The 5,580-nt window shown below is 37.6% G+C and overlaps 1 long non-coding RNA gene across 3 annotated transcripts; it reads right to left on the bottom strand.

Annotated features, from left to right (window-relative positions):
* Positions 1 to 683: 683 nt before the first annotated feature.
* Positions 684 to 2,732, bottom strand: LOC143550588 (uncharacterized). Of its 3 annotated transcripts, none has more exons than XR_013138352.1 (4): positions 2,377 to 2,732; positions 1,950 to 2,059; positions 1,639 to 1,852; positions 684 to 745 (listed from the first exon to the last, which is right to left on the bottom strand). It is a non-coding gene; the product is annotated as an uncharacterized LOC143550588 (long non-coding RNA). The 3 variants fall into 3 exon arrangements; XR_013138351.1 differs by having other exon boundaries at positions 684 to 741; XR_013138353.1 differs by having other exon boundaries at positions 684 to 741; positions 1,639 to 1,843.
* Between the last annotated feature and the right edge of the window lie 2,848 nt (positions 2,733 to 5,580).

Raw genomic sequence — 5,580 nt, 5'->3', positions numbered from 1 at the left:
ACAGATGCTAGTTTCGTATTTGAACCTAAACCCGACCCCCCCTTATTTGATTTTGATGGTGTTGCGTGTGTGTTTAGGGTTTTTCAATTGTGCGCCACAAAACCACACTATACATATACATAGCCCTGATTATCTCTCAGTTTAGGGTTTTGTTTTTCAATCAACACCATGGGAGGGGCTGGTCGGAGGAGAAGAGGGAGGTACCTGGTCGGAGGAGAAGAGGGAGGTCACCGGAAAAATGATCGGAGGAGGAGGAGGAGGAGGAGCGCCGTCTGATGTTGTGTGCGTATATGAGGGAGTAGGGTTTTGTGAAGATGTTATAAGAATGAGATCATGTCTTATTTTTGAAGAGGAAATAAGATGTGTTCAGATCTGTTTAAAAAAAAAAAAACAAACAGTCTTCAAGGGTGACGTCTGCGCGCCTGCAGACATAAGCTCCCTTGAAGATGTTTGAAGAAAAAACAAACACCCCCTAAAAAGGCAAACTTGTCAAAAATAAGATAATTGCTTCCAAAATACAACAAAATCAAACACCCTTTAAATAATACCAATATAAATAAGTGAGGGTTAAAACTTAAAACACTGACTTGTCTTGTGGGAAAAGTATAGCAGTCAATGGTTCAGCTTCCTTGACACCAACATCAAACCTCGTACTACTCAACTTTTGTTCAATCTTCCATTTGTCCACCACAATCTTACCAAACCTGTTATCATCAACATGCACATACTCACCAATGTAACCTACCTACATCACACACCAACAATAATCACCGTAATCATTTAATATTGAAAACAAACTCATACACGAGTGTCCATTAGTTCGGTTGTCAGTTTATTCGGTATTGATATTTTTATTAACCTAAAACCAAACCGAGATACAGAACTGTATAGAAAACCAGAAAATAAGTATTTTAAATTATGACTTAAAAACAAATATGCATTCTGTCTTAAAAACAAATATGCAAATTGAACATAAAAGATACATAATAGACTTCATCAACTGATACATGGCGCCATCTTCAAAAAACAAGGCACCCAACTATAGCTACACGTAAGGGTGTGCATGAAAGCGGAACAATAGACATATCCGAACTAAAATAAACGAACCGAATAAAAACTGACGGTTTGGTTTTATATTTTTCACAAACCGTTTTTTCAGTTCAGTTTTGCTATCAACCAAAACCTAAAAAAAAACGAACCAATTATTTTATCAAAATCTGTAATAATATATTAATAACTAACCAATTAAAAAACCTAAGCGTAAATGGTTCAAAAACCAAACGAATTTATGAAACCAAAAAACCAAATTTTATGTTATCGGTTTGGTTCAATACCTGGATTTGAGTCCAAAAACCGAACCAAAAACTTTAGATCCAAATGTGTAGCAACATATAATATCTATTAATAAAAATGAATTGGGCCCAAAGTTTCAGCCACAAGTTCAATATTTTTGGTCTTTTTTAGGCTCAAAATTTTAAGCCCAAATGAAAACAAATACCAAAACCAAATAGATTTTAAAAACCCAATAACCGAATTTTCGGTTTTTGGTTCGGGTCGTACAAAACGAAACCAAGCACACCCTTATCAACATGTATTATGATTCACAAGAAATAAGCAATAAAGCAACTTTATGTTTACCTTCTGATAACAGCTCAGGTTAATATCTTGTTGTCCAATACTTCTGCAAAACGAAAATACAAATAATAACAACCACAACATTAAAGATTCTAACATAATAATATTGATCATAAAATGCCCTAACCTAAAGTGCTCAAAGCACGTTGCCTGTTCATTCTTGCCTCAATCTTCTAGCTACTAAAGCCAAGCTCTATCGCATCACAATCTCTGTCAGCTGCATTGTTTATAAAACATATTCCTATCAAAATAACCAACCAAAATATATAAAAAGTGGTGACAATTTTTTAATATGAAATTTTATGGATGCATACTTCTACTCTGAAAGTAAGCAGATCTCCCATTTCAGTTTTGACCCATTTAAGCCACCAAGGGTGAGTGGTGACCATCTAAACGAAACATGAGTGGGTATGCCATCAACAACCTGCAACATATAATTTATTAATTATCAATATTAATGAAAAATGTGAAATGTTATAAACAAATGGTTCTTTGCCAACCTGATGAACAACCAAATTTGCACTAATTCCAGCTACACTAATCTATTTTCCTTGAACATATAGCAGTGTGTTTCTCTCTTTTTCAACTCCATATAGCTTATCACCACTTCCACCTGCCATAACAATATTATTATTATTATTATTGTTATTATTATTAGTTGACAACTAATTCCTCCGTGACCAAATTCTGAAAACTAAACAACAAGAGAAATAACCAAGGTAAAATTAAACAAATGTTTACCTTTAGAAACCACAGGCAGAACTACACACCCCTTTAAGGAAATAACATCGAATTATTTAGCAGACCAAATTTCATACACAAGTAACCCAACCTACAAACGAACAAAATTAACCGAAAGTAGGCAGAATAGCAAGACAACCATGAACTAATCAACAAACATTAACAAGTAATTACATAAACGAACAAACAAAGCCGAAGGCCACAAATGAAAAAAAGTTCAGAATAGGAAAATTATTTTCCCGGAGATTTAGCCGGAAAAACTTAGATGTTACCGGAAAATCGACTTTAACTTTCGATGTGTTACCTTGCACCTCCTTCGCTGCCTCTGTTCAACAAATCCGCAGCAAATTAACATCTATAGCTGTAACAATGTGAAAATTTCAAGCTCAAAGTATTAACTTTTCAAGTCTAGGGACTAAAATTGCCAAATTCTAAACTTCAGGTTTAAAAATGAAAAATTCTGTTTTCTTGACCCATAGCGGTACGCGCTCGGGTCAAAAGAAACACCCATCGCGGTACGCGATGGGGTGTCAACGTTTGCCGCCACGTGGAGTGGCGCCTGCCACGTGTCAACACGTGGCAGGTCTAGTGTATGACTGGCCAGGCTTACGTCGCGGTACGCGACGGGCCAGCCAAAGGACCCATCGCGGTACGCGATGGGATCCAAAATTTTGTCTATAAATAGCGGCCAAGGGCTGCTCATTTTCAACATCCCAAATCAGCTCCCACAACTCACTACTCTCTCTCTCTCTAGAACATATAAACGATTTGCCTCGATAAGCGTGCCTCGAATCTTGTTTGTGTACCATCGTTTCCTCGAATTTTGTACCACCCTCCACCCTCATTCATCAAGAAGGCGTTGTTATGGCAAAGAGTCCCGAAAGACGTGCCGACGAGTGTTGAAGTTGGCATATCAAAGTTGATCGAGAAAAGTAAAGCGGCGTTGGAGTGCCGCTCAATTCTCTAGGATTTTCTTTACGCCATTAAGGTTAGGCGTAATATCGAATTCAATATAATTTAATATTATATTCAAGGGTTAAGCCTTAAGTCGAGGATATACTCGATACTTCGATAAAAAAAAGAAAAGAAAAGAAAACATAACAAAGAAACGAATAAAAGTATGATTATGATCATTGTTGAATATGTATATATGTGTGTAAGTATATATGTAAATATTCTTTGTTATGAAATATTATTTAATGAATAAATAGTATTCTTAAATAATAAAAGAAAAAGATTACGTTTCTTAGAGAAGAAGAAACGTCAGGTTTTTAATATAAACTAAAGGTTTATAATTTACTTTTAAACTAAAGGTTTTTAAGTAAATAAGAATTGAACTAAAGGTTCAATCGAGGATTGAGATATAAGACTAAAGGTCTTAAGCCGGATCGTGTATCCGACTAACAAATATTTATACTCGTAACTATAGGTTCGAGATAAAGAAAAGGGAAAGACCCTTGGACGGTGAGTGAAGCCGATCCTAAAGAGATAAGGTGAATACGCCCCCAAACTTTTACTTACTTAAAAATGAGTCAAACTTGTTATTTGAAATTGTTTACAAGGAACTATGTGTTCCTAAAACCGTTATGAATAAGGGTATAAACCTAGCCCTCAGGCTGTGGTATACGTATGTCTGGATCCTTACATAGATGGTACTATGCGATGAATGGGCATGATCGCACCACCCTTGGTCATAGGACGCTCTCTTGCAGGGAGTACGACCTTATGTGTATATTTACGGGTACTTAACTAAGTCGAACGCTGCGGTGTTTGCTGAGGTGACCTATAGTAGAGGCTCATATTTATAATGTGTTATTTGACTTTGTTATTCCTAAGCCACGTTAGGCCGAGGCAGGCGTAGTCTCGAGGGGTAATAAAGTAAAAGAAATATTTTTGCGTCAGCGTGTTCACCAGCTTTCGTTGCTGACGTATTTTCTTACATTTTGCAGGTGAACAAAGTTAGAGCTTGGAAATGACGAAGTACTAATATCCTATGGCTCGGATTTCTTTTGTATAAGTTTAATATGGTGGTTTGTAAACATAAAACAAGTAATCTTTTGTTAACAACTTTAAACGGGTTTTTAATAATTCCCGTCTTTTGATTGTATATATAAGTTACACTTTCGATCCTTAAAGTTTTATAAAGTCTTCCGCAAAATATCGCAACTCTGAACTATTTACAAACACGATATCAACTTATGGGTCGCACTCCTAGGCCCTAGATGGGGATGTGACAGGTTTGGTATCAGAGCCATCGATCTTAGCGAATTGGGTATCATAAAACAATACCGAAGCTTCGATCCAAGTATAGGAAATTATTTGATTATTTGTTTTAAGGATAAGATAGGCTGGTAACATTTCTATCCCTCTCTACATTCTAAACCACCCAAATTGTTAGATGTCCTTCAAAGCTCTTATGGAGAATTTTGTTCGCAAGGCCAAGGAAGCCGGTATAGCCGAACCTTACCCCAAAGACAACATGAGCGATGGATATTATGAAGCATTCTTTGATCAAGACGTGGAACGAGACTTGTCCAAACCACCCCGGAAGTAGAAATTACCCGATAAACATACCCGATAGTCCACCAAAACCAAGAGTCGGACCACCAAGACACTCCGGCTATCACCCACCAACCATACCGATGTTTCAACCATCCGAAATACCGACATACCATCCCTCAGAAATTCCCACTTATCAACCATCACAAGAACCACAAAACTATCCCACCGGATATTTCCCAAATGCACACCAATCCTATACTTTCCTTTCATACCGACCCGTAAAGGAAGAACCACGAAGCCCATCCTCCGATTGGATGCAGTGTCATTCCGACCCATGTCGATGGTTTACTGGAAGTTCCACCATGAATGAAGTCAACTCGCAACCCAACAATATCGAAGGGCCATCCCGCAAGCCCAAGATGAGGGTAATAATTCCCTACGAAACTTTCAAGATGCCCCCAATGGAGAACGTAACTGCACAACCAATGGAGGAAGACGAACCAGAGGAAGAAGAACCCACTGAAGAAGAGGATCTCGATGAAGAGGAAGATCCTGAAGAAGATGATGAGGACCCTGTGGAGGAGTCCGAGGAAGAAATGGAAGAAGAGCATCCTGAGAACTCTAATGAGATGACAAGCTCAATGAATGGATCACTCACTTCCAGAATTCCAAGCTATGGTTCCGTCGATCCATATGTTTAAT

Source organism: Bidens hawaiensis, unplaced genomic scaffold, assembly GCF_021521415.1.
Source record: "Bidens hawaiensis isolate Kalapana, Puna unplaced genomic scaffold, B.hawaiensis_p1.1 tig00016109_1, whole genome shotgun sequence".
Taxonomy (NCBI): Eukaryota; Viridiplantae; Streptophyta; class Magnoliopsida; order Asterales; family Asteraceae; genus Bidens; species Bidens hawaiensis.
The sequence above is the reverse complement of the archived record's forward strand: the minus strand, read 5'-3'. Positions and strand labels throughout refer to the sequence as shown.